This window comes from Rhincodon typus, chromosome 1 (genome assembly GCF_021869965.1).
Source record: "Rhincodon typus isolate 14 chromosome 1, sRhiTyp1.1, whole genome shotgun sequence".
NCBI lineage: Eukaryota > Metazoa > Chordata > Chondrichthyes > Orectolobiformes > Rhincodontidae > Rhincodon > Rhincodon typus.
The window spans coordinates 163,149,817-163,173,024 of NC_063332.1; positions in this window are offsets into that span (position 1 = coordinate 163,149,817).

The window sequence follows — 23,208 nt, forward strand, 5'->3', positions numbered from 1 at the left end:
GAATGTAGGAAATGCTTGACTGTCAGTAATTTTGACCATTTTTCAAATATCTTCTTATATTGTTAGCTTCCACTCTTAGCTGCCCTGTTTTCATAAATCACAATTATTGACACTTTACAGCCAGGAGTACACATCTCCGTCATAACCACATAGATAGATAAACCCTTGGGTGGAATTTTGTTTTTAAACTGAGTGTGGAGACATGTGGAAAAACAGGAGGGATCTCTACTCAGGGATGAGCGAGCTGTCTAACTCTTTTGGTTACGTTCTTCTTAGCTCAGCCCATTTTCCCACGCAGGTAAAATGCTAAGCTTTATGGCCAGCCAGGCACGCAGGAATTCCTGAAGCTTGCTGGAGGTTATTGGACTCTACCTTCAGGCACCATATTTAAAATGAACCCAAACAGCCTCTCACTCTCTGTTACCCAGGACCATTGTTCAACCTGTGGTCATTAAACACATTCTGCCCAAGAGATGTCGGAGACTCCCCTTCAAAAAGATAGCCCCGTGGTTTATTTGTGCCTCCTTAGACATTCTCTTGCAAGCCATCCAGGATCGAAGGGATGTAATGTTTCTGAGGGATGGCCACAAGAGGCCACTTGCGTGATCAAGACAGCTTGGCCTGAGGTGGCTGCAGAGGGCAGTGCCCATGGGCGTCTCAGGAGAGACTAGATCCAGATGATAAACAATCTGCTGTTCTCCACTGGGGTACGTCATGCTGTTGATCTACACTTGGTGCTGCTATAACACTCAGTAAGTCATGAACCCCACTCATTGACCTTTCATCATAACTAGGAGAATCTGATAACCTTTTTAGCAATGGTTTGATTAAGCCAAGGACACCACCACAAAAGGTGCCTTCAGAATGAGCATGTCGCAGGAGTATAAGGCACACACATCAGGTGACGATCTATTAGATCCGATCATTTCTAGCTCTTTGGTGACACTGAACCATCTTTCAATCAGAACGCTTTAACTCTTAACATGCCACACACCACATTATGCTTACAAGCAACACACCTGGACTGGGATCTCTTTATCTGTATCTCGAAATGCAGGCAAAGTACACATTATCCAGGCTAACGATTCATAATGCTGTTCTTGTTCGGCAGGAGAAAAAGTTGCACAATAAACATACGTGTGCACAGAGAATGGGGGCCCTGACATAAAGCTCCTCCTTCCCCAGTGAGGAACAAGCCTCTAATCTGATAGAAGAGCCTGGGGAACGTGTCTGAGCTGAAGGGGACGTTGGAAGTCTATAGCCATCTAGTGAGAGAACCTCCAGGTAGCTGCTCCCAGCTGCATATTCAGTACAAAAGTCTGAATAAAACTTGGGTAATGGTAGCAATACATGACGTGAAAATACCCTTATGCTCCTCCATGCAGCCTCCATTTCCCACTCCCAAACCAGGACAAAGAGATCAAGAAAAGTCCCAGCTCCAACAGCATACCTCTGAGGAGGAATAGGTCGGACCCTCAGAGGAAGCAGCATCAAGGTTGGTGGGTATCATATCTAGAGTAGGCTTGAGGTCACATTCTGGTTATAACAGCACTGACATAGGCCTGCAGCTAGAGGTGGAACTTACAACTCAAGTCTCTGACTCTTGGAGGCCTGCTGTGGAATGGGGTTCCTACTGGTCCTAATATGGATGATGAGCATCTAGACCTGACCATTTAATGAGCTGATGGACAAACAGAGGCAAGCAGGGAGGATGTCTGGCAGAGATGCCAAAAATCATGCATAGATTGGAGTGAAGGTTGGGGGACTCTGCCCAAGTTCCATTTTATGGTATGGCTTCAGATTGCAAGGCTGGGGCTGCCTCTATGGAGCTGGTGGCAGCCATTTTGGGGAGCCAGGACCAGCGGAACAATCAGTATCTAATGGATCTGCACAGAGAGCTTCAGTCCATCATTGGAGCCATGGATGATTTCATTCACTGGCTTGGCAAGGGGAGGTGCGGGGGAAATCCTTGACCTTCCTCTGGGTGGCCTATCGCCTCTAGCAATAAGGGATATGCAAATGCTCTTGGATACAGAGCAGGAAATTACAAATAGACACCCAGGGACTGTCATCTCAGACTGCATCGTCCCTCCTTCTGTCAGGGACACAGACATTTCCTTCAGGTCTGGCCGAGGAGGTATCATCTGCAGCGGTAAACCCCCAGACCCCACCCCCACGCCCGCCCCCACCTCCACGCCCGGCAGGCTAGAGCTCTTAGGCCCAGACATCCAGAGGACGGCTGCCAAAGGCAGGGACAATGCAGTTAGCAGGCTTTCTCAAGCTGCAGAAGTGACACCACAATGCAGCAGCAGGAAAAGAAAAATTATAAACATTGAGGTCACTTTGGTCACATGGATGTCAACTTCTGTGCAGCACACTTGAACAAATCCCAATTGCTGCGGTATATTCCAGTCGGTTAAGACTCCTGGCTGTTCTGCGTTTTCCTCGTTGACCACTTTGAGGGGAAATGATTACCCGATTCCCTCATATGCTCAACATCTGCAGCAGTGTGAAGGGCACTAAAGCTCTTATTCATGGTTATCCCTTGGGAGGGACATAACATCTGGCAAGCCGGAAGTTAAGTTACATAGTTGGGTTTCAGCAATCAATCAGCATATTTTAGCCCTTCTACATCTCAGGAGTAGATTGATGCCCCTTGCAAACAAAGGTTTGAGTCATACGAGCACAGTCCCCATGGACATTTGTGATACTCCATACTGGTGTCTTGGCCTGGAAGCAGATCAGGAGATTATTGGTGCCAAGGGAACAAATTAAATTAATTTATAATCAAAATATCTTAGTGCTTAATATTTAAGAAACAAGAATTTCTTTGGGGGCAGAAATACCTCTGCACCGCAATTGACTAATGCTTCATATTGTCCAGAAAATGATCGCGTTGGGTCTCAAGTCTAGCCGCTATCGAGTTCTGGCAGGTCTGAGAGCCTCACAGCCTTGGCATCCTCAGCATCTTCACCCCCACCTCTCAACATCTCCATTCTTCATCTGAGCACGCTCCACCTGCCCCACTTCTAGTGTCGTCTGACAAAATTTGGTGCTAAGGCACAGAATATCAGCTCAGAGCATGAAAACCTGATCAAGGCGGGAGGTTTTAAAGAGCCTCATAGAGGAGGAAAGGGAAGGAGAGAGGCTAAGAGATTTTTGGAATTAATTACAGAGCCTAGGGTGGCAGCTCATGAAGGTGCACTGTTAATAGTGGAAGGATGGAAATCACAAAGTGCTCAAGAGGCCAGCATTTGAGGAAAGCAGATATTTTGGAAGGGAGCAGGGATGACAGCAGAGGAAAGGACAGAGACAATGCAAGAGCTTACATGGTAGTCTCATAGACTAGCTGCCCTTGGCCTTCCACGCGTTAGCAGTGACGGGTTGAGGCTGTGTTGTGATGTAGATGTACCTTTTAGGGAGCATATCTTAAACTAATTAAACTACTTAATTACTCAAATCACTTATCCATTACAAAGTAGATGTAGTCCATAAACCCAGTGCTCTGCAGACTTGAAACAGCAGCAGTGTCAGTTAGAATACTTGGCTAGACAGGAGGTTTGTGATGCAGAGTAATGCCAACAGTATGGGTTCTCTTCCTGCACTGGCTGATGTTACCATAAAGATCTCCCTTTCTCAACCTCTCCACTTGCCTGAGGCATGGTGAGCCTCTGGTTAAGCCACCACCAGTGTGTCTCTCTATCTAATGAGAGAGCATCTCATATGTAGTGCAGTAGGACTATGATGACTTCACCTTTGCTACAACAGTAGTCCCACAGGTTAGCCAAGTCTGCATAGTCTCCCAGTTAAATTATTGTATCTTGAAATAAATAAAAACACATTATTGTTTCACCAATTCTTCTTGTATGATTGCAATGAACAGAAGAAAGCAACAGGCAGCAGAAAGGAGGCCTTATTGGTATCTTTCATGCAGTCTTATTTTGTTAGGATGATCATATCTACATTGGCATCAAATCAAGTGGGTTAATTTTAGAGTTGAATCATTTAATCGCTGAGTGAGGGGCATAGTGCCAGTTAGATAAGAAAGTAGAAAGCCCTAATCGATGATTAGTCCAAGCAAAACCTGCTTGACCTTGCATCTGGGTAATAACCATTATTTGTTTTCAGCCTCTGGTTCATTCTGTATGTGGGAGGACGCAATTTTAGAAATTCAAGGAGAGCTAGTCCTACCCCTCCCGAAGTTATGTGTCTTCTATGGCGAGGGCAGAATGTGGAACTACCCAGGCCAGAGCAGAGAATGCTTTTGTTCCTGCTCATCTGGACAGAAAACTGATAAATTCCCCCCTTCCCACCTGACTGCCAATCGCTGAAACATACACCACTTAGGTTGTGTGTGAATACACTGCCCCATGAGATTAATGAATAAAGATTAGATTAATTAAGGAAACTGAGCACAGATTTGTTAAGAATAAATTGTGACAACAAAGTTTAGTATCCTGGAATAAGTATGACAGTGGAGGCCTGGATATAGCTTTGGCTGAATGACAGGAAACAGACTAGAGGTAAATGTTTTTTTTGAAGCTGGAGGAAGATATGCAATATAGTTCCCAAGGGGGTCAGTACATAGATGTAAATAGCTTCACATTGAACACACAGGGCACATTTCTGAAAATTGCAGATGTTCAAATTCTTGCAAGTATTGTGAATTGTGAGGAGGTTCGCGAAAGATTTCAACAGTTAAGGTTGGTAGAATGGACAGTTAGCAGATTAAATTTAATGCAGGGAAATATGAAGTGATTCATTTTTCCAAATGAGGTTGGTGTGAAAAACGAAATAGAGGATAGAATTCTAAAAGGGGTGCAAAAACAGATAGACCTGGGGGTACATGTGAACAAATTTCTGAAGGTGGCAAGGGATGTTGAGAAAGTTGAGAACAGATTATGGACTTTATAAGAGATGCCATCAGGAATTTTAACAATGCATCAGTCTTCATGGTGGAAGACACAAGTAGCAGAACTTAAAGGAGTCAGGGGACAGAGGTGAGTGTAGTAGCCATCACTAAGGAGAAGGGAAGCTGAAAGGTCTGAAGGTGGATAAATCACTTGGACCAGATGGGCTACCCCCCAGAGTTCTGAAGGAGATAGCTGACGAGAATGTGGAGGCATTAGTGGTGCTCCTACAGGAATCAGTGGAGTGAGGATCCCAGAATACTAGAAAATGGTTAACGTACTTCCCCTGTTTAAGAGGCAGAGGACACAAATTATAAGTTGGTTAGCCTGACCTTGGTCATTCATAAGATTTTAGAGGCCATTATTAAGGATGAGAGTTTGGAGTACTTGGAAGCGCATGATAAAATAGGACTGAGTCATCAAGGCTTCTTCAAGGGGAGCTCATGCCTGACAAAACAGTTCGAATTCTTTGAGGTGGTAGTGAGTAAGGTAGACCAAGGAGAGCCTGCAGATGTGATCTACTTGGATTTACAGAAGACCTTTGACAAGGTACTACACAGGAGGCTGCTAAATAAGATAAGAGCCCCTGGTGTTTGGGGCAAGGTACTGACATAGATAGAGGATTGGGAGCTGACTGGCAGAAGGCAGAGAGTGAAAATAAAGGGATGGCAGCCAGTGGCTAGTGGAGTTCTACAGGGTCAGTGTTAGGATCACAACCAATCACGTTATATATTAATGATCTGGACAAAGGAACTCAGGGTATTGTTGCTATCTTTTCAGATGACATGAAGGCATTTGGAGGGACGAGTAGTGTTAAGGAGGCAGGGAAACTGCCTATTGACTCAGCCCTATTTTGGACAGGCTAGGAGAGTGAGCAAGAAGTGGTAGATGGAATACAGTGTGGGTAAGTGTGAATTTATGCATTTAATGGTCCAATGGAGTCTGGCTGAATTTTTCCAAACCCCAAGTTGTCCTACTGTTGGAAACTAAAAACATCCTGAGCCTGTGTAGACAGAAGGCAAGAACTCTGATGGGAAATTACTGGCAACAGCTGATTAAGAGGTCCTTGGTTAGCCTGGTACTCCTATTGAAGATAGCGGCTGACCCCTTGGAGTTGTTGGCCCAATCAGATGGTGGGAAACCTATCAGCTTCAACAGTGTCACCATTGGATTTAGTAGAATGAGTTCCTCCACATCAAAGTGCCCTCAAAGACTATTTTATTCAATGTGCCAAGTCCAGGCAGATAAGAGGGTTGAATCCTCCAGGGTTGCTGGTGCAACTAAGGGCCTGCGATGAGGGACCCTCAATGGGCCCTGGATTAGTCATACAGGAAAGTCCCCCCAGTCCCCAAGGAACCTTCTGGGAGTCTACCCATGTGGCCTGTCATGGTACCAATAAAATGCTATTACAGCATGGATAGGCTGAATGGCCTCATTCAGTGCTGTAGCCATTTCATAATTAAGGTTCATGTCTTTTGTCTTTCCAAGGGAAGCCGGGATCAAACATTTTCCTTTTTTTAACGGACCTGAAATGTATTCCGACAAAGATTCTCTTTTTCATTCAAGCTCCCACATTATGATTGTTGTGCTTTTGAATTTCACCATTCGGAGACAATAAATGCCCATGTCTGCCTTTGGGATGTGCTCAAACACTTTGTTATCAGCACTGACTGAAAATAAACTTTATTCATATTTTCAGAATTGTATATATTAGCTGTGTAGGCAACCAAAGCAATCCTACCTTATCTTTAATGGTTGATGGACATCGCGGAAAACTCTGGATTTGAAAAGAATTGTCTTAGGTTTTGTAGAAGTCACATAATTCTGCACAGGTCATATTGCACAGGTCTCTGTCATTCTGGAAACTACAGCATGCACAGTATCCTCACAAACAGGCCTAAAATAGCCTGGGAAGGACTTGAGAAACTCAGTGGAAATCTTTACATAAAGGGAACCTTTCCCTCTCGGTGATATTTCCACTGGCTGGACTTAATCGGACTTCTCTGCCCTTGATTTCCAACAACTACTCCATAGGAGTATTGGACCCTAGGCCATTTTCAGTTCTTCCTTGAATTGAAATAGGGGGGATGGGGAATGGCCTTGGCTGGAGCTCTATACCATTGCCCGTTCTGCCCTTTTTCTCGGCATTGAGACAGGTTTAATTGAGTTATCCAAGAGGGCACTGGATGTTTTATTTTCAAATCGTAATAGTGTGCTGGGATAAGGGGAAAAGGCAGGAGATTGGCTCATGATATTAAAGCCAGAGTAGACAATAGAGCTGGTGCAGTCACAATGAGCCGAATGGTCTCTGCTCAGCGCCGTAATAATTCTGTCATTCTGAATATCTCGCGTCCCTTGGTGTTGATTCGGTTAGTAACTCTTATCTGCCCTCCTCTGCTAGTAATCTGAGCATAAACATATTGAAATGATTCCAACTCTATTTATACAATTTACATTACTATAGTCTAATGCGGAGAGTTGGCTTCTTTCTGAGCGTCCAGTGGCTGACTGATTTGCAGTAACCCTTTACTGCTGAGGTACTGTTAGATTGTCAGTGGTGTTGACGTTGAAGGGGTCATTGCGAGAGCAAAGAGAACTAACTTCAAGGGCCAAAGTGCCACACCGTAGGGACCTGTTTTTGAGAGAGAACATTTTTCAACAGCACGATCTGCTCCAAGGATGGATGCAGTTTAACAAGTGGTTGCCACCAGAAAGGTTATTTTGTTTAAGTCTGTTTGTTGAGGAATTCTCCTGGCTCCTAATAGTCCCTGTCAGCTGAGGTTTGGACGTACAGATCTCCTACCCACACATTGCAGGAATTGTGTTTGGATTATTGTCAGCGTGGCACTTACTGTCTTGCATTAGTCTTTAAATAATGGACAAAACATTTGTGTGGACACCAGCAGCTTGCTGAGGAAATCTTAATAAGGCTCGGGCCCAATTTCAGGAGTCCCCAGGCCTGTCGTCTGGGCACCATGCTCAGTGCACATTTCCCATTGCAGGCCTGGAAACCTGTCAGAGGGAATCTTCACCCCAAAATGTCAAATGGAGACCCGTTGGCTCAGTTGAAAGTAAAATGCCAAAGCTAACATTCAAAGAAGCGCAGGAAATGTTCTAGATGTCCTTCATCCTTCAAGAAACCACTTCAAAAATGAAAAAACAAAATTGCTTATTTGGCCCTTTTATTCATTTGGTCTTGTGGGATCTTGCTGTACACACATTGGTGACCACTCCATAACAACAGGAGTGCATTCCAAAAGTAATCTATTTATCTCAAAGTGAATGCTCTGAGGATTAATGTAAATTCTTTTCTTAGATACAGTAAGAAAGAATGCAAACTTAGCCTTTGGCTACATCATGTGCAGATGTTGCAAGATGCTATTTACTTCTCCCTATTATTCAATCTATAGGCAGAAAATCACAGGCAGTACACTGAGGATTTTCCAAAAAGCTGTTGCTCAACCAAGACCCAGCAGTACTGCATGTAAAATCTCACACTTAGACTGAAGCAATAAACTAAAAATGTTGTAATGGAAAAGTACAAGTCTCACCTGCTTTATTTTGAAAATTGATCATTTTTAACCAGATATTGATCAGGATACATTACTGGCACAGGATAGAAGGAGTCCAATTTTGTAGTTGGCTTGAGGCTGCCAGTGGGTGCAGGAGAAGGAACGTACCCCACTTCTAATGGTCAGTCACAACATTCACCTTAATGAGCACAAAAATTCACAAAATGAAATCAAATGAGGAGTTTTGCAGATTGTCAAACACAAATAGTGCACAAACTGTGCGAGATCAGCCAATGTCCACGTGGCAGATGGAAGTGTTTTGTATTACATTGCAGATTGCAGGGAGTTACCTGTCTCCCTCTCTTTAGTCATTAACAGAGAAAGGCAGAAACATGACACGACATCAGCATGATAGTAATAGCGGTGGAGCTGTGTACTGCGGCAGTAAATACTATGTATGTGGGGTAGGGACACATCAATAATGAAACCTAACTCTGTAAATCACATTTTCTAGTGCAACTAGATGCTGGTTAACTGTTGCCACAAATCCCTGAACTCAATTTATTGGGAGATTTGACCTCTCTGGAAATTGTCCCAAGAATTGTCCTTTTTTCTATTAATTCAAGCCAAATATCCATCTTCAAACACTGGAAATCCAATAATCCTCCTTCATTTCAGCACTAGCTGAATTCTCTATAGTGCACAGCTGTTCTTAAATGATGAACTACATGATTATATGAAGGAGGAAAGAACAATTAAATTTTGCATAGTCTTTTATACTTTGTAAAATTTAAACCAGGAGTAAGCTCTCAGTATATTAGAATGAATATAGAGAATAAATCCTGTTAAAGTTGCCCTTAAATTCAATGATTTAATGCTAAAATATTTTCTATAACCCAAATCACTCTTTAGTTAATGATGTGATTTTATTTACATTTATTTGTTGTTAGACAGCTGATTGACAGTTCTAAACCTGACCTCCTTTATAGATGACTGCACCAGTAATTAAATGGAATTGAAGGCCAGATAGTTTGGGCAGTACATTAGAAAATTATTGGCCCTAGTCCATTCAGGATGTGATTCTTTCCTACACATCTCCTTCCTCCACAGAATCTCCCTAATTTTATGCATCAGTGCAGATTACTTCTTTTGTCTTTTCTCTCGCTCATTCTCTCTCTCTACCATCTCTGTATTCACTTAGTAGTAAGTTCAGACTGAGCTGCCTTCCTCACTGGTCATCCAGCCTCCATAATCTCTCTCACCAAATTCTCTGAGCCTCCACTATTCCCTCTCTTTGCAATATCTCTTAATCTTAATTTCCCTTTGTTTATGACCTCTTGCCAGGTTGGACTAAATTTTCAGGTCATGATGCCTTTATATTACAAATGGAAGTGTAAAACTGAGTGGATGGTATCCTCCTTAAATAGTGCCTGTCTCTCCTTAGTACCATTCTCTGCTCACTCCTCTATAATGGCATAACTCGGTTTTCTACAACCAAATAGTCTGATAAAACTAATCCCATTTATTCAAAATGAAATTATCTCTATTGCAAGCATAGTTGCTGATCAGTAATTTACATCCTTTAAGCAAGAATGCCACATCCCAAACTTGTGATGTTCTCAATACCGATAGTAAAATAATAAAGAAATTGTTTTGATGTACCTCCTGTGTTTCCTTCTGCAGTTTTCTTGCTACATAACCTGTTGAAAGGGTGCATTGGATTTTTCAAGAGAATCTAGTGTTACAAAATTCAGCGACTGAATGTAAAATTAAGTCAGATCCTCTCCACTGAAACATGAGACCTTATAAAATCACATAGAATGTGATGTATTGTATTCCCCAAAAATACTATTGGAGGAGGAGAGTGCCTTAGGCTTAGTGACAGCATTCCAGCCTCTGAGTCAAAGAATGTTGGGTTTGAAGTCATTCCAGACAGTCCCAGCCATGCGGAGATCATAGCTCTGAACTCTAGGCTGACATCCAGCCATTAGCTGCATCTGATGGGTGTAGGTTGTTTCCCATTGTCACTATGAAGATGAGAGTAACTTGTAAAAACCCTCCCGTTAGAGTGGATTAGCCACCTTCTTGGCTGATAGCCTTAGGAGGAGTACTCCCATCATTGTCTGTCAAACTCATCATGAGCTACAAAACCGTCTATTACCACTCGATTCATCTCTGTTTCCTCCTTGGTGTGTCAGCAGCACTGGCCACGTCAGTGTTTCCTTCTCACTCCTAATTGCTCTTGCAATAAGCGGTTAGCTAATTCATGTCTGAGAGCTGTTAACAACATTGGTGTGAGGTCACAGACAGGCTGGGTCAAGTAGGAATGGCAGAGTTCCTTCCCTAAAGAGGGGTTAGTAAACTAGATGCATAACCATCAATTATACTTGTCACACTCACATTACAGAGTCTGTTTTTGTATTCTAAATTCGTTCATTCATATTCCATCAGCTGCCCTTGTGGGATTTGAATCCAGGTCCTGAACCTTTGGACCAGTTGGCTCAGAGACATGACCATTATAATAGCGAATCCCCTTCTAGTCACCAGCTACAGAAAGCAATCAATGGAGACTAATGCATTGATGAACTGGAACAAAAAGTGGGTGAATATTTGTTCGATTGGGCAGAGTCTTGGTCAAGCCACATTGTTAACTCCAGTTAACTCCACGCTTTCAGAAATACATAAATTGAGCTCAAGGGGTATGTTACAGATTCAGACGAAATTACACCAGAGTTTAAATGGGCTGAGTTGTGACAGCTGGTTGCGTGAACTTGGATTGAACTCAGTAGATTGAGAGGTGATCTAATGAAGGTTTTTAAAAGGATTTGATAGAGTGCCTACAGGGTGGCCTTTTCTCCTCATGACGTAATCCAGGATAAAAGAGTGTAATCTTAAAATGAGAGTAGGTCCATTTGAAAATGAGATTAGGAGACATTATTCACATAAGCAGTTGTGGAAAATTCATATATTCTCCACAGAAAGGTGTGGATATTGGCTCAACTGAAAGCTTCAAGATCGAGATTAGTAGTCTTCATTGGATAAGAACATTTGATGGACATGGAATAATGGTGACTGAATGAGGTTGAGGTCCAGAACTACCGTGATCTAATTAAATGGCAGAACAGAATTAAGAGGCTGAATGGTTTAATGTTGTCCTAGATTTCTATGTGTGTCACGCTATTCAAGAAGGGAAGAATGAGAAATTGTGATGAGCAATAAATCGGTATTGGAGTAATCTGCTATCCATTCACTTTCACCTTAATAGATGTAGACACTGTGCCAAGGAAAATGAACTCATACTCTGCCATTCATGCTTAATTATAGAAGTCCAGCCATCGTAATGAGTGTAACATCATATACCATCACTTGTGTAAATATCAAACAGTGAACAGGATATAAATGAGGCTGTGTTTACTGCCAATGAGTACCAGCCGATCTTCTGAAATAAAGAATGACTAAACACCTAACAAGTTCTTAAAAATGAAAATAAAACATAAAATTATATAGGTGAAGAGAAAAAAACTTATTAAAAAATTCTGTAATATTTAAATTAACAATCACCTTTACATTGCACATTGGAGGTGAGCGTGCTCAGTTGGAATTTATCATTGGTTGGAGTCAGCAGATATTTTCATGACATTAGAACAACAGCATCAACTTCTGTTCTTGCAGTTCAAGCCAAAGTGATTAGCTCATTGAATCATTAAGCATGTTAATAAGGAGAAGCTTACAATGAAGGACGTGGTATTCAAAAGACCACTGTATTGTGTTGAGGACTGTTCATGCAGGACCTCATTTATAGACTTAGTGGAAGTTCTGTTATCTACTGATTGGCACAAGTCCTCCTGACCACATTTTCTCAGAACATTTCTCCCTCTGCCACCTTCTCTCTCAAAAGTTGAAGGTTCCTCTCCAGGTCTTCCTCCACCATGGTTACTCCCCTCTGGATTGCAAATTGATGTAGTATTAAACAGATGCCAATGCTTTTGCAAACTTTGTTCACTGTCTAGAGGAATGTTCTTTCCTCCACTCTGTCTAAAGAATTAAATCATTGTCATTGACAGGTTACACCAGAGTTCCAGTGGATAAATGACCAAATGAAAAAAAGTAGTGGATGGTTATTGGGATTTTGCATGTTATTTGTCTGATGCAAATAATGTAGTCTGACAGTACCTGACCAAAAACTGAACAGCAACTTTTTTTTTATTTGCTTACACTGTGTGATTGTTCTTTAGGATTCGAATAGGCAAGTGTAGTCTATGAATTGTTCTGAAGCCTTCAATAGTTGATAAAATTAGAGATGTGGTACACAAGCAATAAAGAAAAACAAAATGATAACAGGGTGGTGTTTATGGTTGGGTTAAAATACATTTTATTTTTGTCCATAATTTTGTACTCACATACTAATTTTAGATTTAGTTCTTGTTTAGCTTTCAGTAAATCTGAGCCACTCGGACCAGAAGGGTACTGAATTTGTTGAATCCTTACAATTGTTCCCATTGGCCCTTAGTTTGGAACAAAGCAGAAGATCATGGCTTCTAGCTGACAGCAAAATTGGGTTCAAATGTAACACCTCTTTCTTTTTGTATAGCCCAACATTTCTCACATCTGGGAGCATTTGTCCCACTGTCTAGGAAGTATGAAACCTCAATCAATCATTGATCAACTTCATCGCATTTGGACCAATTTTGGTGATTGTAAGAATGCTGACTGGTATTTAAGTGCAAACCAGACAGAAACCTCCCATAACTACATGTGTACAGTCAAATACTGAAATACAGATGTTACTGTTTAAAATGTTCCTTTCCTGTGTAACCTTCTCAAAAATGACATTGCATTGTTTGACTCATTGTTTTTAATGAACAGAACAATGTGAACTGCTGGTACCAGGGACAAGCTAAAATTGCCAAACAAAAGACTTAGAGCTTGTCGTTTTCAGTTTACATGCTTTTCTACTGCCAAACAAACTCTCTAGCACTGAAAATTAACTTTACAAGTATGGAGGTTCATTCATTCCACCATAGAGTCATAGAGATGTACAGCACAGAAACAGACCTTTCGGTCCAACTCGTCCATGCTGACCAGATATCCTAAATAAATCTAGTCCCATTTGCCAAAATTTGGCCCATATCCCTCTAAACCCTTCCTATTCATGTACCCATCCAGATGCTTTTTAAATGTTGTTATTGTACCAGCCTCCACCACTTCCTCTCAGAGTTCAGTCCATGTATGCACCACCCTCTGTGTAAAAAAGTTGCCCTTTAGATCCCTTTTAAATCTTTCCCTTCTCACCTTAAACTAATGCCCTCTAGTTTTGGACTCCCCACCCCTGGGGAAAAGACCTTGATTATTCACCCTATCCATGCCCCTCATGACTTTATAAACCTCTCTAGGGTCATCTCTTTCCTTCAAATTTCAATAATTGGTAGAGATTCAAAGACTTTTCAATAAGACATATTCTATTTGATGTTTTCTTTACCTCAATTTTATTTCTTTACTTCAACTAATCCTTCTTTCTGTTTATTTATTTTGATTTCTGTACCTGTGTTGGCATTCGAACTGACAACTCTTGGGTCAGGCTGTAGTGAGTTCACGGATATTACTTCTATATGATTGTGAACGGGATGCAATGTTGCTTGTCCTATTCACACAGATCCTATAAACCTGGAGAGGGCATTACACTGTTTGAATGTTTGTCTGACAGTAATGTACCATGCGAAACCCCAGAGAAAGTCCCTGGGCACATGTGAGTTTGACAACATCTTGCACGGAACAAAATCCAGCCCTACTGGAATCTAAGGTCACATTTAACCAATAGTGGAAGGTAAGCAATCATATCTAAAACCCACAGAACTAAATTTCAGCAAGTGTAAAATTCAGACGTTGATGAGTGAGAGAAAATGGTGTAAACATTTTATTGGTGTTACTGAGAGAGCTATAGGGGAAAATCTGAGTAGATTTTATGAATTCACATTAGTGCTTATTTCCATGCATCCTGATCACATTATTTGAAATTGGACAAAATTTTGCTGAAGTAATTAAAATTATCTACTACAGTATTTTGGCACAATATGCTTTTGAAACTGTATGGTTGCTATATTTTTCTATAATCCAAACAGCACACTACATTCATTTGTAAATGAAGGCAGATCCCATGAGATAATACAAAGACACAAGCGTCAAAACTTTTGAACAATTACACCTCAAGTTGTGCTGCCAAACTGGGATTTTGCTGGAATTTTAGAAGTACAATGGAAAAACTATCAAGGCCTAAATAGAGAAACAGGGGGTGAACAAAAACAAGAACACAAAGGTTTCCCAAACAACATAGTGAGCATTTAGCTATTGGGAGACTACTTGGATAGTGAGCGTATTAAACATTGAATGGAATTAACTTACAATGTCAATGCCTAGACAGTGCACTTAAGAGGGTCGACTTAATGAACCATAATGAAGATTACGTGCACTATTCCTCCCTTTGCTAGCACTAAATCTTTAATGAGCGCATTTTATTCTTATCCCATTAATATTCCTTTTTTTGCCTGTATATGTGAAAAAAAAATTCTACTTTTCAATTGCTTAAGTGATAATCCAGAATCTGTGCCAATTGTTACCAATGTACCAACCAATGTTAATGCTGGAACATATAGTCAGAATAAGAGGATTGTGTAATGCCCAGAAATTCTGAGAGTTCTTCCAATCTTCCAAAAAGCCATGGTCTTATTGAATGATGGAGCAGGATTGAAGGACAAAATGAATTATCTGCTCTTATGTCCTAGGTTCTAATCTCCCAAGCTAACCTCGCACCATTTCCCCAAAGCATTTACACAGTCTCTTCCAAAGTTAAAATGGGAAACTGCAGGACCCATGCAGAATCTCTATGTGCAAGAGGTTAGATAAAGATTTTGCAATGTACTTGTTGAAGTACACTACTGAAAACAGATATAAAACTACAATTTCCTATTAGTGATGTTGGTGAACAAACATTTACAACTAGAATTCCTTTGATGTCCTGCTGTAACAGTGGTGGAAAGTGTTTGTTGTTTCATTACAGTATTCACTGTAGGAGATGAGAAGATTATCTGCATGTGCAGTACAACCAGACCTGTTCATTAAAATCAATATCAGTTTTCTGTCATCAACATTTTAACCCTTCATTTACAGTGCATTCACATTCTATGATTCATATCCGTGGCATCTAAACTTAGTTTTAAAGTTCAAACAACATTCTGAAACTTCACCTCAGCCAAGATATCTTTTGGGATTTATGAATTTTGAGGTTGAATGGAGAAAAAGATCGTATTTGATACTTCGTTGGAGAAGTGTACATGCTGACTGGCACACTCAATAGATGCCTCAGAACAGTATGATGCCAGATACTGAGATACTGAGAAGCTGTGTAGTACCAAAGGGAGGAAGATCGTAATTTCATTAGTGAAGGAGTTAAGTGCAAGATGCTTGTAAATACTTGTTAATGAAAACTAAACTAGAGAATAAGGACCAGCTATAACCCAGTTTAACAGCTTAACACAAACAGCAGCTCAAGATTTTATAGCAAATGTCTGTGGTTAAAATAAAATTCTTCTAACTATAAAGCACAAGCCACAAGCTTGGCTGAACGCACAAAAGCCGAAGGATTCTTTGATGCTGTAATTGTTGCTGGTTCACCCTCCAGAAAGAATAAAGAAAATTAAAAAATGTTTCTTCCTTGAGAGATTGAGAAAGGCTGATTGTCACACCCACAATTGCAAAACGGGACAGTGATAAAATGGCAGCTGGTTTCCCGAGCTTCCCGTGTGTCTTTGCCATTCAGCTTCAGCCCAGTGGTTTGAGAGCTCAGTCTGGTTTGTCAGTGTGAAATCAGTCTGATGGAAGCCTGCCAGGATGAGTTTCTGGCTGTACAAAGCGCCTGTTGGATCACATATCTGAGGATTGCGTCTCCGGCCAACTGGCTTCAAGATGAGCATGGAAGGCTATCATCTGCAGTGTAATTGTGACAGTCCAACAGAATTCCAAAGTTCTGCAGTGGTCAGCATGTGAGCCCCGGCAGGAGTCTAAACTTTCTAAAAAAGGTGATTTTAATCACATCCCATTTCATGTAAAGCCAGGGTGTAGACAATTAACATCGCCTTGTGGATCCCACCTGATATGACCCACATTTAATTCCACACTGTAACCGGAACAGGTGACAGAGATTACCACCTCAAGATCTTTCACAAATATACAGATAGGCCTCGGATGGCATCTTCAGGATGTGATAACAGGATGTGGAGCTGGATGAACACCGGTTCATCCCAGGCCCGAAGAAAACGTTCCACATCCGCTAATGTGGTGTACTGTATCCACTTTTCCCGATGTGGCCTCCACTACATCGGGGAAAACAAGCGGAGGCTTGGAGACCGCTTTGTGGAACACCTACCCTCGATTCGTGACAAACGACAACATCTCCCAGTCGCGAACCACTTCAACTCCCCCTCCCACTCCCTGGATGACATGTTCATCCTGGGCTTCCTCCAGTGCCACAACGATGCCACCTGAAGGCTGGAGGAACAGCACCTCATATTCCGCTTGGGAACCCTGCAGCCCAATGGTCTCAATCTGGACTTTACAAGCTTCAAAATCTCCCCACCCCCAACTTCATCCCAAGACCAGCCCATCTTGGCCCCGCCTCCTTGACCTGTCCATCTTTTCTCCCATCTATCTGCTCTTCCCACCTCACTGACCAACCCCCATCCCAACTCCTTACCTACACTCACCTTTATTGGCTGCATCCCCACCTCCTTGACCTGTCCGTCCTCTCTCCACCTATCTGCTCCTCTATCCACATTCTATCATCGCCTCCCCTTCTCTCTATTTATTTCAGAGCCCCCTTCCCCTCCCCCATTTCTGAAGAAGGGTCCAGACCTGAAACATCAGCTTTCCTGCTCCTCTGATGCTGCCTGGCCTGATGTGTTCATCCAGTTCCACACCTTGTTATCTCAGACTCCAGCATCGGCAGTTCCTACCATCTTCAGGATGTGGCTGCTTTTTTAACCAGATGCCTAGGCTGTGAAACTGTTGGAGCCTTTCCACAAAGAGAAGTCATGGCCATAAAAAGGCCTGTAAAAGGCGAAGTCTTTTGACCTTCCGTCTGAGGGCCAAAGCAGCCAAAATACTCCTCAAAAGTTCAAAAGAAAATTTAAGGCATTCCCCAGGGCCTCCCCAGTTGTGACCACTCCTAGGACCCCTTTCCAGCATTTTAAGGATTCTTCCTTTGAAGCTTTCTCCATTTCCATCTATTGCTTTCCATCCATTTTGATGGGAGACTGACAGATTGATCTGGTGCAGATTAAACCCAGGAATGAGATTTTCAACCCCTGGACAGAATCCGGCCCACTCAACAAGCTAAAACCAGGTCTAACATGGAGGAGATAAATCGGATATAGTATAAGTGCAGGAAATTGAGATTAACACATTTTTAGTGGTAGTTACATTGGTGCAGACTCGATGGGCTGAAGGCCCTTTTCTGCACTGTATGAATCTATGAATCTATGATAAGTACAGAAGACAGGGAGAGAGAGGGATCTTGGGTGTTTAATTTTGGTTTTAGTTGAATGGTTTTAATTGGTTTTAATTTAATTAATTTGGTTTTAATTGAATGGGTTAAAATCAGGCCAGAGAAAATGCAGGTGCTAAGGTAATAAAGCATAAAAATCCCAATTTAGCCTGAAAAGTTTGAAGCTAATTGCTGATTTCTTGTGATTAAGAAGTGCCTGGGGACACTAAAGTGGACGCTTACTCATTTGGTACTAAACCGTTGATTAGAAATGATTTTCCTGGAGTGATAAATGTCGCTGCATGCATAGAAGGTGTGGAGAGTATGTGGACTAAGACACAACAGGAGGTTGCAGATTGACTCAGGCACTGGTGGGGGTGTCTTATAAAACATCTTAGTCACTACGCTCGAGGTGGACAATGTCCAGAGGAGGGGATGGGAATGATCTGTGCCCCTAAAGGGAAGGCAGGAAATCCAACTTTCCCATTGATCCTCACTCCTCAATGGCATTGCTCTGCCGTCATGGACGACATCTCCTCCTGCCAATCCTCCTCAAGACCAAAGAGTCCCCTCACAAGATCCCTGTTGTGTTTAGTATCAAGTACTGTAATAATAATTGATAAATTAAGTGTTTTTATTCACATTTATATGCACCACGTTGCTAGCTAACATCACTCCAAATATTGTAACACAATTCAGCTTGCAACACTTCCTGGGATGATGTGTACTGAACTATTTACTTATGCAATAGTATGTTAATCTACATTATAGCAATTATAACAATCCTTTCTCACAATTCTCATACATTTTCTGGTAAAATACAGTAGTACAATATTCCCTCTATTTAGTTGAAGAGTCACAGAATTTCTAGGTAAGACATTGACAAAGTATTTCTTAAACAAGATACATCTTAAACAGCCTCTACAGACTTCTAACGCATGGTGGAAACTGGATATGACTTTATGTGGAGCTCAAAGTCCTCACAGAAGGATTTGACCTCTGGTCAACTGTTAGCAGAGATTGTTTATTGAGACAGTAACTACCAAAATTCTAGTACTAGAAGACATTTTAATTGTCTGTACGACCCTTAACAAACCTCTGGGCACTGTTCATAGTGTGTGCTTCAGCTCCTTCACCAATATGTTTTCCTTAGAGCAGGGAAGGCTGAAGGGGAATCAGATTGAGCTGTATGGAATTCTGAGGGGTATAAACAGGTAGGGAAGTAGGGAGAAACTTTTTCCTTTAGCAAATGGGTCATTAACTAGGGAGCACAGTTTTAAAGTAACGATCAGGAAATTTAGAGGGAATTTGAGGAAAACAATTTTTCACCCAGAGGGTTGCGGGTGTTGGGAGCTCTGTGCTTAAAAGGGTGGTAGTGATGGGAGCCCTCTAATCATTTAAGAACTACAGAGATGAACACTTGAAATGCCTTAACATACAAAGCTACAGGCAAACTGCTGAAAAACAGGAGTAGAATAGATGAATGTTTGATGGAGAAGATGGGCTGATTGGGCCTGTTTCAATGCTGTAATATCTCTATGACTTTAGTAGGTAGCCTTACACTGAAAACGGACTAAACTCAAACTTGACCACTTAATCTCAAAGGAATCTAGAGCATTCAAGGTTTCTGGAGAAATTGCTCTCACATAAGGGATGATTATAGGCTTCACCACCCAGGCAGTAATCTTATAGAGAGGAATGCTTGCCCTTTATGTTACCCAGCAAGATTTTATTGCATGCTTCAGGTTTTCTTGTCCAAATATTAGTGGACGTGGTTATTTTTTTCTCTCAGTTTCTCTCATTTCACTCGGGCCACTTACTGTTTCCCTCAATCTCATCAAGACACAGCTGGATATTCTTCTCGACTGGATCCCGGTACTTCAATAATCAAACAACACGTGCAACTTTACTGATTGTCACAGATTTTATGTGGTTGTGAATAACAAAATGTTACAATGCAGGAAACAAACATAACGCGTCAAAAAACTCAATAAATTACAATTTGCAAAAAGAAGACGATTCTTGAAAACTCACTAACAAAACCAGAAGTTGCTGGAAAAGCTCAGCACGTCTGCCAACATCTGTGGAGAGAAATCAGAGTTAATGTTTTGGATCCAGAGATCCTTCCTCAGCACTAGACCTGAAACTTTAACCCTGATTTCTCTCCACAGATGCTGTGAGACCTGCGGAGATTTTCCAGCAATTTCTATTTCTGTATCTGATTTCCAGCACCTGCAGTTCTTTCGGTTATTATTTGAAAACTTACTGATTTGGTGCAGTTGGCATTTGGACCTGAAATGATGTACATACAGTGAGCCCATTCCCCAGTTGCTGAGCGCTGTCTGCCTCATATTATAGCACATTGACTGGCTACATGGTTAGTGAGCTTTGGCTCAGAGGTTTTGTCCCTTCCTTTGATCATTCAGACAGTCCTGGCACACATTGGCCAGTGTTTCCACTCTCCAAGTACTATCTTAACATCCAGCAGGGTACCTATGTCCAGCAGGAGTGGAATGTCAACTCCCATATCACCCAGTCAGTCCTCCTGCTAGAAAATTGTGTGTCAGCCTATCCAAATAAAAAGAAAAGAACTCAAAGCACAATCCACTAGAGGTAAAAGCAGTGGAAAAAATGTGTTGCCTCGAGAGACAGAAGGAGAGAAGAATGCGGCAATATAAGTCCTATTTAACTTGAAATGAATTTGTGTTTGGTGGATTGTGACAGAAATGCAGTTACTGGCGGTAAGTTTAGAAATGGAACAATCTCGGGAGCTGTGATAAGGGCTCTGGTCGGAGCAGATCATACATCTGCTACAGAGAAAACATTAACACTCATGACAATTTTCACACTTTCATTCTCAATATAAGTCAGGCCCGGCATAAACATGCCTGTTCATAGATTAAGTATGTCTAAATTTACTGGACTTGTGCCATGGCCTTTGCTTAATGACACACAATGGCTGGAATTTTTTCAACAAGGTGCAGGCCTTGATGGGGCAACTCTGCCCTGGACATTTATAGCCTCCCACCACTGTGCCCACCTGCATCTTCTGACGTATTATGGGAAATTAAGCACATGGTACCTGCTCAAATGGTGCTATCTGAATTTAGAATAAAATGCAGGGGGAAAATATCAGCCTAAAAATTGCTCAACTATTCTGGTGATATTCCCCCAACTTGGATCCCACAAGGACACTGGAAAACATATCCAGATAGACTGGCTACCAACCCTTAAGGTCAGGGTTTCTTGTGTTTATCCGTCGAGGTAAGATTGGACAGGGCTGAGGGCAGTGACTCTCTAGCTCTGCTGTTCCCACGCCTCAGCCCTCAGCCAAATTCTAGGCGTTGATTCGACAGCTCATCGCTAACGCACTTCACGGGGCAGAATGCGACCTTCCCACTGGCTTTTTACCTGCCCTTGACCCTTTCACACACAGCTGATAGTTCACCAAGGTAGGCTGTAGGAATATAGGAACAGAAGTAGGCCATCAAGCCTGCCCTACCATTTAATACGATGATGACTAATCAAATTCTTCAATGCCTTTTACCCATACTGGTCCCATAACCCTTTGCGCTATTGATAATCAAAAAATTATCAATCCCTCAATATATTCAAAGACTGAGCTTCCACATCCCTATTCTTTGGGGAATAATAATTCTTCAGAGAATTCGAAAGATTCACCACCCTCTGAGTAAAAACATTTCTTCTCATCTCAGCTCTAAATGGCATCTCCCTTCTTTTGTAATTGTATCTCCTGGCTCTAGATTCCCTAACCAGGGAAACTTCTCACCTGCATTTACACTGTCAATCCCTATAAGGATTTTGTAGGTTTCAATGAGATCACCTCATTTTTCGAAACTCCAGGGAATACAGGCCCAATTTGTCCAATCTCTCTTCATAGGACAGGCCTGCCAACCCAGGAACAAGTCCACTGAACTCTTTATTGCACTCCTTCTATGACAATAGTATCTTCCATAAAATAAGGAGATCAAAAAACTGCACCCAGTACCCCAGATAGAGGTCTACCAAGCTCCTATATAATTGTAAAATGACTTCACTACTCCTGTACTTTGGCAATAAAGATTGACATTCCATTAGCCTTCCTAACGGCTTGCTGCACCTACATGTTAATCTTCAGTAACGTTTTGACAACGATTTCTTACCCCAATGGGGACGGAAACTTCACCGTTAGATAACTGAAAATCCTCCAAATGTCAAATGGCTGTGGGGAAGCTGGATTTTCAGTGGGCAGGGTTCCGACTGACTCTATGGTTAGGAGGAGATAGGTGGCATTCATTGTCCGATAGATACAGCCGCCAATGAGGGGTAGATCAGGTCTTCTCGGACTCCCTTTGTGGCGTCATCGAAACCAGCAATTGTTGAGCCCTGCCAGAGGATCATAGGAAGAGTTAGGGTTGGAGGTCTATCTCCCCCCTTGAACCCCAAAGGTCAGAAGAGATCTGTCCTTTATTTATGTTTCAAAGCATTATGTTTTGTGAAGGGGACATGAAGACAGCCAGGTAGTACTGCTGGAGAGGCAGAAGGGGAGAGGTCTGACCATCGGCTGCTGTAATTACAGCATCTTCACCAGGAGGGTCCTGTAGAGGTGCCTGCCACTAGACAGATGATCAGCAGCAGAGATTCAGAGTGAGCCACAAGCCACAAGTGTAATACCTAGTAGGGAGGCGCCATCAATTGTCTCAGCCTTTAAATCTAGGCGCAGGCTCTTGGGAGAGGCTGAGGCCTACATGTAACAAGTCTAGTGCGGGCATTAAAAAGAATCAAAAGACAATCCAATGGATAAGATAAACATAACTTTTAATCACAATATTAATGACACAATTCTGGGACAAGTAGAACTTAAACCCAAGGTAGACAGTCTACCATTTGTGGCACAAGAGCCTCCAGTTCAACAGATTTTCAGTCAACCTGTTCAGGCAGGTTACAATATACCTTTGTGGAAGGGAAGACTTCAATCTGGATCTTCTGGCCCGGAGGTACGTACATTACCACAATGTTGCAAGAACCAAGAAATTATTTTTAAACAATTTATTCAGATGTGTTGTGATGCACACGCATGGCATGTGAGATTTGATTATGAACCTTCAGCACTAGAGGTAGGTGCACTACCCCTGCACCATGAGAGCCCCATTCAATTCAATGGACAAATTAACAGAATTAATATTAAGAGATAACAAAGTGTAAGGCAGCTTACAATATACCTTTGTGGAAGGGAAGACTTCAATCTGGT